At 39.4% G+C, this 13,673-nt stretch overlaps 1 non-coding gene across 1 annotated transcript; it reads right to left on the minus strand.

Moving 5' to 3' along the window:
- Nucleotides 1–10,294: 10,294 nt before the first annotated feature.
- trnae-uuc (transfer RNA glutamic acid (anticodon UUC)) lies at nt 10,295–10,369 on the minus strand. Its single transcript has one exon. It is a non-coding gene; the product is annotated as a tRNA-Glu (tRNA).
- Between the last annotated feature and the right edge of the window lie 3,304 nt (nt 10,370–13,673).

A 13,673-nucleotide genomic window follows, 5' to 3' on the forward strand; every position in this document is an offset into this window, starting at 1 on the left:
CAGCAATTGAACATTCTTACATCAATATTTATCTGCCCGTTTCACCCAACTATGCACAGAAATCTTGAATCCAACTACACTGTGTACACTGTGTAACGTTAAGGCACACATTTATGGCATTATGAGTGACTGTGAATGGGCCAGTGTATTGTGAGGGTCAGAATGTGTGCGGGACAGTACCACAGACAGAAAGAAAGACAGAGATAGCAACAGCAAAACACATGGAGCCATAGATCCAATGAAACTAGAAGCAAAATCATTCAAGTCACTGCAGCTCTTAGTTTATTATTAATATAGAGGCAATCACAACACTAAACAGGAGAATCCATAAAAGGGGAGAGGGTATTTTAAAACAAAATAATACCACTCCAAAACACCCAGACCTGACCGAATAATGCTTAACCCAATTCTTGGGAGAATAAATTGCTAAAATATCCCTGAGACAAGTCCCCCTGGACATATTCAATAAACATCAACCATGAACTTTGATAATCTCCCGCGATACAACGGTCTTCAGCAGACAACACAATCATCAATAGCTAAAAGGCCAAGGATAGAAGAAAAACAAAACATGCAGTCAAGAGGTCTGCGTGCAGGGAGCTGCATTCCTTTATTGCAATTGCTGGATCAAGGCACAGCCAACAGACTCGAAAGTACTGCTTTTGGTGGCAGTGCACTTCAAGCTGCTGCAGTCATACCCCATGCACTAAAATTTACTGTGCAGAAATTAAAAATGATGTTCAGGATTCAAGATGAAATACTTTCATTGTTCGTGCGATGATTTTTTTAAAAATCACATGTATAGCTTTATTTATGTATTTTTCAAAGTTGTATAAAATATCTAAGCAAAACAAAGCAAATCTACACATCTCAAAAAAAAAGTTAGCTTTCATTTCGTCAGCAAATAATATTTGTTCTGGAATCAGATGCTTCAGTAAACGGCAAAAGTTTGAATTTTGTTGGGAATGGCATAGCTGTCTTGCATTGGTTCTGAAACCAAGTAACCCAACTTTGGCAAGTGGAACCTGCTATGGAAAATTGCTGGCAGCGGCCAATCATGAGGATGCTTCGTGAAGCTGCCTTCAAACTGAGGATTACAGTCTGGCTGAAACCTCAAAATGGCTAACAGTCCATTAGCTCTCAAAAGAAAGGTAAAGTAGATTGGCCAGGCAGTCATCCAGCTCCAGTGGTTGAGGCGCTATCACCGAGTCCTCTTGCATCCTCTCGAAAGGATAGGGTAACAGAGGGAAGAAACACAGAAGAAAGTTAGAAAAGAAAGAAGAAGTAAATGCATCTGGACGGACCAGTGTCTCCGTGAACAACCTATTTTATGTGGTGAGTGCCTTCTTGTCTCACCTTTTCCGGTGGATTTTGCAAAGTGCTGTGCTTTTGCATTTCCAAGTTGCTGCAATCTCCTGAAATTCTGGCTGAAACAATGCTTTCTTCACAATTGTCACTCTCAGGGGATGTTGGATGCTGAGAGCTTTTAGTTGGTGTGCTGTTTGCTTTAACACCTCTCCTTGAAAACAGTTTGCAAAATGGAAAGGGGAACACATCAGAAATATTGAAACGTCATTACATTCTGGACAAACTTTCAAACAAATTAAACTAGAATGAAGGTATGTTGATGCTGTGAGTATCAGAAGTTTGAATTTTGCCACATTCAACCTGTGACAAATTAATAGTGACGCACTAATACCAAGAGTTAGCATTATTAGTGTTGAATATTGTTCCATTTTCTAATGGTTAGGGAGTATACGGATGGGAGATAACATTTTGCATATACAAGTGGCACAAGAATCTGGACTTATGACAACGTTATTCAACCTGATATCAACCTAGTTCATACAAAAGGGAAAATGTGGACTTGAATACCCACAAAGTAGAAAATCTACCCCAACCTGGCCACATGCTAAGGCGTACATACTTTCTTCCTGAAAGAAGAATTTTGTTGACAATTAAAGTTAAAACAAAGTAATACCATTGATAAGTGATAGAAAACTGTGCACAATACTTTGAAAGGTAGGATAGTGAACTCTTAATCTGGCCTTCAGGATATGGGTACTGCAAAAGTTAGAATTCCTATTCAGAACCTTGCATTCAGATTGCACATTTAACACAGAAAATTTCCCAAAACTCTCAAAAGGAGTACAGCAGATGGCATGACAAAAATTTCCCACACTGAAAATCCTGATGTTGGCACATGAGGCATGACATAATACAGGGAGCAGAGCAGATGGCTGCTGAAATGTGAGATTGCAAACTAATGCAGCGTTGTTGATTGCCTCCACTTTGACAATCATATTTCAGCTCCGGAAACTAAAATCACATCCAGAGAACATCTACACTCATGTAAAGAGAAGATATTCCAGCAAGTGAATAAGTGTTTCCCTTCACTTTCTTGGTTTTGATATAACAGTTGCATGACATAGTCCACATCACTGCAAGGCAAAATGCACCAACAAGACATGGGCTTTCCTCCGAAACTCTACATGGGTGTGTGGGGGAAAAGAATATGACTTTGCTGAGATCAGCTCAGTCCTTGACTATTGTACAGAAATATAAAATAATGTCTCTAGCTCAGGAAAGTTGCTGAAAAAAATAAGTTTGAAGTCTTTACTTATGCATGCACGACAACACAAACATATACTTTCATGTCAACTTCTACATGGCAATACATTTGAGTTGTCATGTGGAATTTCAAGTCTGAGAAGCATGGCCGATAATTTTTCAGCACAAGTTATTTTTGCTGCCTGCTGACCCACAAAGTAGAACATAGATCTGATTTTTCATTCCAAATTGTTCATCATTGCCAGTTTTCATCTTATCGGACCACAAATATGCAAATTCATTTCACAGTAACAGCTTTTTTGTTTAATTGTCGCTCATAAACAAATTCAATGAGATGAAATTTAGCCATGGTGTATAAACTTCTGATAATAAATGAGAATCATGAGACAGCAATACCAAGCTCATCACAGGTCCACTTTCTACAATCACGGTCAAAGCAAAGAATCTCTATCAATCAGTCTACAATAGACACATTCACAAGATGAGAAGAGCACTACTATTCCTTGCTTCGCCTCAAGTTAATCAACTTTATCAGTGACTAAAAACATCTCAGTCCCATGAAGCAATAATGAGTCCATATCAAACAAAACCATTTGTCAAGAAACCAATGTACTTATCTGTCTGTCCAATCATCCCTATAATAAAGGAAGTCATGACATATCTGTTGTATTTAACTTGGGATACTTACCAGCTGAAGAGCTTAAACACGCTCTTTTTGGGATTTGCTGGTTTCTCCCGTTCAGAGGAAATACTGGAACTGCAGGATGGCAGATAAACATTTTCAGACAAAATTCATTCAAAATTAAACAGATGCCTTTGTTCAATATTCGTATTATTGATAGCAAATCAATCATTGACATGGAAATGAAATTGCATGAATGATAATTTTGCTTGCAAAAGACACATGTTTTCAGGCAGGAGTACATTGAATATTAGTTTGACTAATGAGTGGCAGCAGATTTAACTGCAAACGTTCTCACTGTCGGCACAGTGATCTTTTCTGCTATGTGAAGAGCAGATCAAGATGATAAGAGGTCTTAGGAAGTGTCACCAGACCCAAAAGTTAACTCTGTTTTCTTTCCACAGATGCTGGCAGACTTGCTGAATTTTTCCAGCAATTTCGGAGTGTGTTTTTGAATGACAGCATGCACAGGTCCTTTGGGTATTTTTTTTTTACCAAGAAGATAACCCAACAAGTCTTTTTGCAGAACACATGGAATTGAACAAAACGGTCAAACATCGACAGCAGGTGCAGAAAAATTAACAAGGACCAGGCTTGAAATAAAGTGAATTGAAAAAAATGAGAATCAAACTTTGAGTGCCTAGGGTAATAGAATAGGTTTTAAAGTGATGCAGAAGTTCGTCTGGGCCTCATCCACACTGTCATGTGAACGTACAGACATTATCAGGCAAACAATATAAAAGTGGTCATGAATCAGTCACGGCAGGTGACTAAAACACCACGTGTCACGTGTAGGAGGTAGTGAAATGAAAGAGTAGCTCTCTTGACCAGTAGCAACGGGAGCAAGGCTTTCTGTTTCTGATTCTTTTCAGACAATCTGTCCGAAAATCAGCCAAACTGTCCCAGAGGTCAAAACGAACTTTAAATACAACTTATGATCCACGCAAACTGAGGTTCTGTCACATATTGTACTTCCTGTTACAAAAAATATCATGATTGAAGTTGGTTCAAAACTGACTGTACCGGTGTTTGAATTGATGATAATGCCAGGTGCTTGTTACACATGTTCATCCATAGCCTGAGGATGAGCTTAATAGGGAGCTAACAAAGTGTGGAGCTCGCTGAACACAGCAGGCCAAGCAGCACAGATTATTTTAAATAATAACTTCTGTCCACCCACTTATGAAGAAGCTAACTGCTGTCAACTAATGTAAATATTACAAAGCCTGCTCTGTCAAAACAAAAACCAAATTCAGTTTTCTAAAATCTGATCCTTAACCAACTCTGGCCCACCAATGGCAAAGTCATTATTTTTTAGTTGGAGCTTATTTTTGCTTGTATTATTAAAAAGGCACTGTGGCCATCTCTAGATGAGGAAATGATATTTTTAGGCAACCATTTAAAAATACTTAAAAATGCTGACCAATTGTGTCGGCTTGTTACTGATTTTGTGTTCGTAATAGGATTGTGTATTTGAAAAGAAATTTGAACAAAAAGAAACACATCTCAAAACTAGTACAGTTTACATCTGGATTTGTAGATGCACCCAAAGCACGAGGTCTTGGACATGTTGCGAAAATTGGTCACTCATCAAGTCTTTGCATTTTCCTGTTCCCGTTGGCTTAGCGGCAGTACGATCTGTGCTATTATACGCCAATAAAACACATTTTGATACAACACAATGGAAATGATTCATAGAGCAACCGGCTTTATTCCCATATGTCAGAATTCATGATCACAACTTTGAAACCAACGAAAAGGAAGACGATAATAAATTGGCAGGCTCACTAGCATTCAACAGTAGTTAAAATTGTGGGAGATTTTAAAAACCAAACGAAAATATTTTATCTGCACATTCCTACAATCCAGTTACTTACTTGTTATTCTCAGCTAAGTATAGTTGTGTGAAGAACAGGTCCAGAAACTTCTCGTCTGGGCGAATGATGTAACATTGACAAGCAAACTGCATATATTTAAGACACGAAATGATTTCATATTCCTGAACGAACACAAATAAATAACAAGCTGTTAACAAAATGTTAAAATTGCAAGAAGTGTAACTGCTATATCCTACTCAGTGGTACTTTAAACAGCATCAATAACTTTATTCCAACCACACGGTAAATCATGTCACAAAAATATTTCTGCTTTGGAAGTAAATGACATTTATGTGACTTTTCAAGGATAAATTTCTGTACAGATTATCCAGGATGGTTTCAGGTCACAAATTCATGATTCAATGATGGATTTTTTTTCAAAGAAGTATTAGGGATTCACCTCAGAACCAGAAGCTGATTTAGGTTGAAGGCAAGAAACATTATGAAAGATCATTTATCCAAGCAAAAGAAATTCTGCAAAGTACAAAATAAGTGGCTGGTCTATCGTAATTGATACCAAGGCAGAGGGTGAACATGTTGAGTTAATTTTTCAAAGTTGCGGCATCATAAAATTTACGGGCCATGTGCCGCTAGAAGTTACTGGACTATTTTCTTTCAATCACATTGGCTTCTTGGTTGAACCTTGTCACGATTTGACATGTAAAGAGGGGCAGAACTCTCAAAGTCAAATGTTGATAACGTTACTTTTAAGTTGTAAAGTGCATGCCAGTTTTCAACAGATCAGTTGAAATAAACACTTGAAGGATCATCCATGAGTAATGACGGGCTATTTGACAGATGACACTCTGTGCTAATGAAGTGGAGTCACAAAGCGTTGGATGCCTATTTTGCATCCCAGCTGATTTTACGCCACAGGGCCCAGCTTGGCAAATTCGGCGTCAGTTGTTTCTGATTGCAACCTATTCTATTCATAGGTTAGATTAAAATGGCACCTCAAGTTACAGTTTTGTCAGCAAAACCATGTGACAAACAAATGAATTGAACTTTGTATCATGTTAATATTCTCACGCTGTCTGCTGAATGCTGCAGTACAAGACCAAAATATCGTCTGCATGGATTTCCTCTGGGTGCTACTGTTTCCTCCCACAGTCCAAAGATGTGCAGGGGAGGTAGATTCCCATGCTAAGTTGTCGATAGTGCCCAGGGATGTTGAGGTGAGGTGGGTTAGACATGGGGAATGGGTCTGGATGGGATGCTCTTCCGAGGGTCAGTGTGGACTTGTTGGGCCAAATAGCCGGTTTCCACCCTATAGGGATTGTACGATACCCTCAATAGTAACCATGGCAACAGAGATATTTCAGAAGTTGGTCTTACCAAATTCAGAAATATGGAATCAAATGCCCAGTCAGTGATGACCCCAACGGCTGCACTCCCTCACTTTCTGATCTTCCATAAGTAACCGATGCCTCTCTTCTGACGGAAAATACCAACTAATATGGAGAGATTATTTACTCAGTCTCTTCGATAATGAAATAGCTTCCATTGCACCCAGACTAATTTCACAACATCTTCATTCACAGAACACCAGGAAGGTCCTGGACCTGGTTGTGAATGCTGAAAGGTAACTTGCATCATAACAGCAGTGCAAAAACAGGCCATTTGGCTGAACTGCTCCATGCTGCTCTTTACACTTCTCCCACCATGCTCCAAATTCTTAATGTGCCTCTTTGTGCCCTTTCTGACATCTAACTTTCTCTCAAATCCATCTCTGCTATTCTTCTCAACTTGTCCTGGTAGCAGCAGCTTCTGCAATCTGACTGCTGCGAGCAACAAAGCTTCTCCTGATTTCTTTATTGGATTTATTAGTGATCATCCACATTTAAGATGTAGTTGTGGACTCTTCCAACATTCCCCATCAAGCAGAAAAAGCACAACAATATTGAAAGGCACGCTTTTCCCGTTTCATGCATTTACAAACATTTTGCACAGTACAATCACCTTTCGTCTCTTGTCGAAGTTGATCAAGCCATTCTGTAAGAAATAGACATGAACAAAGAAAATTAATTCAATATATATAAAGGTCAAATGGTACTATGAGATCATGAAATTTAACAGATCAGCAGTGAAATACAAACTCTGTAAACTTGTTTCAATTTTAGGAAATAGTCAAAGGTCAAACACAAATGATCGATCATTCCACCAGGTTTATATTTTGGCCATTACATAGAGCCCTTTGTTCCACTCAAATAGATCAGTACCAAGCTGATGCCATTCTCAGCTGCTCAACTGCACAATAGGCAGTGACGTCCAGCTAACAAATTTACCTGTACAAAATAAAAATGATGCCCACTTTATCCAACCGTTAGAAAAACTAAACCTGTATTCAATCAACTGCAAAGCCTTTTGCATGTTTCTTTATTTACATATTGTTTGATTCGCAACACAAAGCATCACATTATTCTCATCAGTATCATTAATCATACTTGTTCGTTTCTTTTATTGCTATGAGCAGCTTGCAATGAAACTGTAACAATAGTGCTCATCAGCAAATAAGGAATCCAAATCTTGTAAAACAGACTTACGAAACGATAATTGGGGAAAGCCGAATCCAATTTTGTTAAGTCCGTGAAGAAAGTTCCCAGGAATGGTACAATTCCCTGAACTACACCCTGGAAAAGTGAGGTGAATTTATTTCATCCATTGTGAACGCACTGTCATATTTCCCAAACATACTACTCCATGCCTTATTTATACCATTTATCATGCAACTAAATCTAATTAGAATCAAAATTTCGGACTCAATTTTTGACACAGTTACACAGTGGAATACAAAGTTAGATCTATAAACGACAGGCAAGTTCGGAGTTTTGATCCCTGATCTGTTAACTGTCAACCAAACTCAATGTTTGTGTAACTTCATCATTTGGAGATTGGAAATTTTCTAAGTACTGTGTGATTTTGCCTGAAGATGGAAACAACTTATCGCACCAGATTTCCAAACGTTTGACTCAGTAAGGTTAACCCTTATTTTTCAAAACTCAAGAATATAATTCTACTCAATGTCTTTTCATAGGACACCTTTCTGACCCCAAGAAATAATTTAATTGTCTCAGACTGCTTAAGGAGCTAAAAGCCTAGGAGATACACCGGAATTGGCAAACTGGAACCAAAACTGACTTTGCGACTGGAAGTATGTGTGATTTTTGAAGAGCATTTTTGCAACTTGAAGCATTCATCCAGCAGCATACCACAGCATAAAGTGATGGTTCTTGTTGTGTGTACATGAATTTTCAAGGCACAAAAGCTACAAGTGTGAACAGCAGGTTCACAGGTGCCACAAGAATTGGCGATGTGGTAAACAGCAAAAAGCCTTAGTCTCCAGGATTACACACATGGGCTGGTTAGAAGGCCTGAAAAGAGGCAAATAGAATTCTATCCTGAAAAGTGTCAGGCGAAGTGTTTTGGGAGGACAAATAAGTCAGGACAAGACATGTTAAATGGAAGTTTTAGAATGTACAGAGAATCACGAGGAGCTTGCTGTGCGCATAAGCATATTCTTGAAGGCAGGAGGACCTGTGGATAAGGTGGTAAAAGCACCATATTGGATACTTGCCTGAATATAAGAGCGGACGTAAATAAAATTAGTTGAGCCACAGTTAGAACACGGTGTGCCTAGAGACTCAAGCATTTTGCTATTTACCACACCTCCCATTCTTGTGTCATCTGTGAGCCTGATGTTCATACTTGTAGCTTTTGTGTCTGGAGCATTAAAGTGCACACAGCAAGAACTATCACTCCACCCTGTGCTACACTGCCGAATGAAAGCTTCAAGTTGCAGAAATGTTCTTCAAAAGTCACGCTTACTTCCTGCCAAAAGCTAATTTTGATTCCAATTGACTAATACAGCTCGGGCGGGAACATTTCAGTTATAGAAAGGGGCTAAATAAGCTGGGACAATCTTCACTGCAACAAAGACACTGAGGAGGAACCTGGTTGAGGTTCAAAGAGTTCTGAGGGATTTGGCTAAGCATTAGGAAAAACTTTATTCCCTGTCTATCAATATCAGGGCTTACAGTTTTAACACAACAAGCAGGCTATTTTGAGGGGATTTGTTCAAAAACTTTTCACCCAGAAGTGGTGGGTTTCTGGAACGCACTGCCTAAAAGGATGGTCCAGGCAGGAACCCTTGAGACACTGAAGAACAATTTTGATGAACTCTTGAAACGCCATTGCCATCAAAACTCCTGGGTGGGGGTAGGGGTTGTGGAATTTTGTAGGAATGATACCTACCGTTGAGGCAGGGGATCCCAGTTCAGTCCAACCTCCTACAGAATGGAGTCATAAGCTTGGCTGAATGGGTTGACAAAAACGCCAATAAATGCAAATTCTTTAAAGGGGTAGAAAAACAAAGTTGCTGGAAAAGCTCAGCTGCTCTGGGAGCATTTGTGAAGAAGAAAACTGTGTTAATGTTTTGGGTCTGGTGACCCTTCATCAGAGCTCTATAAAGGGGTCTTGTGGTTCAGTGGTAGCGTCCCTACCGCTGAGCCAGAAATCTGAGTTTGAGTTCCACCTCTGCCAGACAAGTGTCATCATGTGTTCAGAACATGTTGATGAAGAATACCTAGAAGGCGATGGGCTAAGTTCTACAAAATGGGATCAGAATAGGTGGGTGCTTTATGACCAGCGCAGACACAAGGGGCAGTGCTGAAAAAATTCTCGTCATGTTGCCTCATTCATGATGGCTAACCGAGTTATTGTGTAACCCGGGTTTAGTTCTTCCTTTGCTACACAAAAAGGGAACACCAGATGAGTACCTGAATCTCTGCCTTTGTGAGCGTCGGCATATTTCAATGCTTGAGCCAAGATGTTGTATTGAGATTAAATTCCATTCCCCACAGTGTAGAAACAGGCCCTTCGGCTCACCAATTTCACACCGCCACTTGAAACATCCCACCCAGAACCATCCCCTACAGCTCACACACCCCTGAACACAACCAGCAATTCAGCATGGCCAACCCACCTAGCCTGCACATCTTTGGACTGTGGGAGGAAACCAGAGCACCGGGAGGAAAACCATGCACACACGGGGAGAATATGCAAACTCCACACAGACAGTCACCCGAGGTTGGAATCGAACCTGGGTCCCCGGCACTGTGAGGCCGCAATGCTAACCACTGAGCCAATGAGCCACCCCAAAATGTGCTGCACTGACCGGGAATCGAACCCAGGCCGCAGCGGTGAAAGCGCCGAATCCTAACCACTGGACCACCAGTGATGCTAACCATCTCTCAAAGACAGCAAGAACTGCAAATGTTGGAGTCAGAGTCAATACAGTGTGGTCCTGACCTGACACGTTGATTTTCTTGCTCCTCTCATGCTGCCTGACCTGCTGAGTTCCTTCAGCTCCACACTGTATTGACTGTTGTATTTATCCATCAGACCATGGGAAATGTTTGTGCATACCTGCCTGGCCTCGCAGATTTACTTCCGTTCAATGTAGAAATATTCTACCCACAACCCAACACACTGATAGATATGCAACAAGCAGCATGGTTATAGCTTCAAACATATAACCAAACATGTTCAATGGCTTAAGTAGCAGCAATGCTGATAACTTCCCTTTAGTTACCCGGAGAACTGCTTTACAGCATAGTTATAACAAAGATACACCATTATGGAAAGATAAATCAGATTTACTTGTAAAGCTTCAAGATTAACTGCTTCAACTTGAGAACGTTTCATTCCAATATTAAACATAAAGGGATGATTACCTTCTTCTTTGTTACTTTCAGTGTTTTGTGTGTCAGTATTTTGTTCTCTTTCAAGGTGCTGTTGAGGGCGGCAAATTTTGAAGCTCCATCCTGAAAATGTACATAGAAAACCAGCTATTCATTCACTGCATCTAATCTATATCTCCCATAATATCAAATGAGATAACAGAAGAGATTTCAAAACTCAAGCCTTTATTGTAAAAACATTTTACAACGCTAAAGCCTTATGTCAACATTTGGCCAATTCAAACTCAAGAGGTGATAGCCAGGCAATGATATTTGGAAGTGATATTACAATTTATCCCACGCACAATAGTTTATCACAAAACTAGTATCAATGTTTAACCCATAAAACAATCACTTGGCAACTATTTCAGATTCCCATCCAAGTGTGCAAATCAAATTGTTGGACATGGTGAAGTTGCTGCTTCAAACTGCATTTAAAATGAGGTTTCAAATTATATTTTCTGAGATTTAAAAACACAACAGTGAAAATGATGATTGCTGGCTCACTCAGGTGAAATTCACCAGACAGTCACATTTGGGGAAGTATTTTCAGAAAATACGCTATGGTATATCAAGGTGGTATCTTATCACTGCACTCAGTGTCAATTAAGGATCGACAGTAAGTGTTGATATGGTGGCCTTGCGAATGGCACACCCATATAAAGTAAAGCTTAGCAAGCCATATTGCCAGAGAACATCTGTGTAATATGCTTAAAGATTAACGAACCATGCATCGATATTCACTGGACAATCTGGGAGACAGCATTATGGAAGTTAAACAACTGTCCAATCTTGAACTCAGATTTTCCCATGTATATTTACAGAAATTGACACCACAAAAGCAATCATCCTGCACAACACACGTTTTTGATTATTAAAAACAAATCTACTTTTAGATTCAAGCCAGATATGAAAAGTAATTTGGAATTCTGCACTGTGCACCAATAGCAAACATAATAAACAAGGTGTGACAGCAGCACCGCAGAAATTCTGGAGCCAGCAAATGGACAGCAATGCAAAAACATCGTCAACCGCAACTAGAACTTTCAGCAGTATGAAAAACGGAGTGTCTGTCAAATTGTTAACAACCCAAAATGAATGCTGCATTTCGTCCTCTTCAAGTACCAGCTTCAAACTGCTTTGATTTAATCTAAGAATGATTCAACAGAAAACTTGCATCTTGCCTCCTTACTGTACTGGACACACTAGTTTGGTCAAGTGACATCAAAATGTTTATAACTAACAAATTATTTTGTTACTTTGTAAAATTCAGGAACAAAATGACTGGGCAAACAGCATGACAAACAGAGTGAGGAGGAATGTCTCGAAACCTGGTAAAACAATATGCTTTTTGAGAAGGTTTTTGAAGTTAGTTTGAAATGTCAGTGGTGGTCCAAGCTAGTTGAAACTAAATAGTTGATGTCTGAAATGCTCAACAAACAAAGCAATGTGATTATCTCTCAGTTCCAATGCAGTAAATATTTATTACCGCAGAGAACAATAAAAGGAAGACATGCTAATTGAACAAAAACACTAACGAGAACCAATTAAAGCTATTCGTGTTTTGCCTTGGCTTTTATTAATTACGAGGCCCTCCAAGTGTGCAAATCAAAAGAAAAGAAAACTGACATATATCCTGCTTTTAATATCATTGTGCAAGTGTTCAAACTTCCAAGATAACGAACACTGAGAAAGATAATCTATGAAGGTTGCATCATGACAGAACGATTTTGGAAGACTTGAGCCAAGTTAGACCATCCATATGTAATACATGTATCCCTTGTTGCATTATTGATTCACAGTATTTGTATGCATTCAGACACCAATGTAATTCATTGTAGATATTTTGCTTGAAAATACCTATAATGCCCTGAATATCGATGCACAGTGCCAAATGCAAACGCTTACCTGTTTTTCGTGCTGGCTACTTGTCATTATGTTGCCATCTTCGGAGATGAGATTTGAAAGATCTTCAAATGTTGCCTTTGTGCTCCTAGTCAAGAGAATAAAACAAATTACTCTTGACAGAATAGAGTCAAGATTGCAAACAGCTGACATGGAATCTGACAAATAAGCAAGTCATACAGACAGTGAAGGGCAGTGAAGCATTTTTCAAACAATTGCAGTTATTTTAATGAAACAGTTCAGATATGTTTTGACACATCTCTTTGGCAGGTAGAATTTGAACCCAAGAGATATTGGGAACTGCAGATGCTGGAGAATCCAAGATAACAAAGTGTGGAGCTGGATGAACACAGCAGGCCAATCAGCATCTCAGGAGCACAAAAGCTGACGTTTCGGGCCTAGACCCTTCATCAGACAGAATTTGAACCCAGATTATTTCAGCCCAGAGATGGAGATGTTACCACTGTGCCACAAAAGCCCTTCATTGCAGTAGTTTTAGGAAATCTCATCACAGCAAGTGAGATTTCACCTCCAAGCTGCCTCAAAAAAACAATCATGATCAAATCGTCTACGGCACAGGAATATAAACTACAAGTGTGCACTTCAAAGAGGTATAGACTGCTTTCTTGGGTGATTAAAATAATTGTGTTCTTTGTATTTCAGATTCCTATACAAACCTCCAGTTCATATCACCCCGTCACAGCACACCCACAGGAAACTGTCTTACGTTACATCCAACAGCAGATCAGTTTTGGAACACAATAGTTCAATATTTTAAGCTGTCAAACAGTTTTCTTTTTCCACTGTAGAAAATTAACTCCTCACTCCTTAGTGAAAGAATGAAAGATTCTGCCAGTACGCCAATTGTTGGGATTGCACTGTAGTGCCTCTGGTAATCCT

The sequence above is a fragment of the Stegostoma tigrinum genome, chromosome 8 (genome assembly GCF_030684315.1).
Source record: "Stegostoma tigrinum isolate sSteTig4 chromosome 8, sSteTig4.hap1, whole genome shotgun sequence".
NCBI classification, from domain to species: Eukaryota; Metazoa; Chordata; class Chondrichthyes; order Orectolobiformes; family Stegostomatidae; genus Stegostoma; species Stegostoma tigrinum.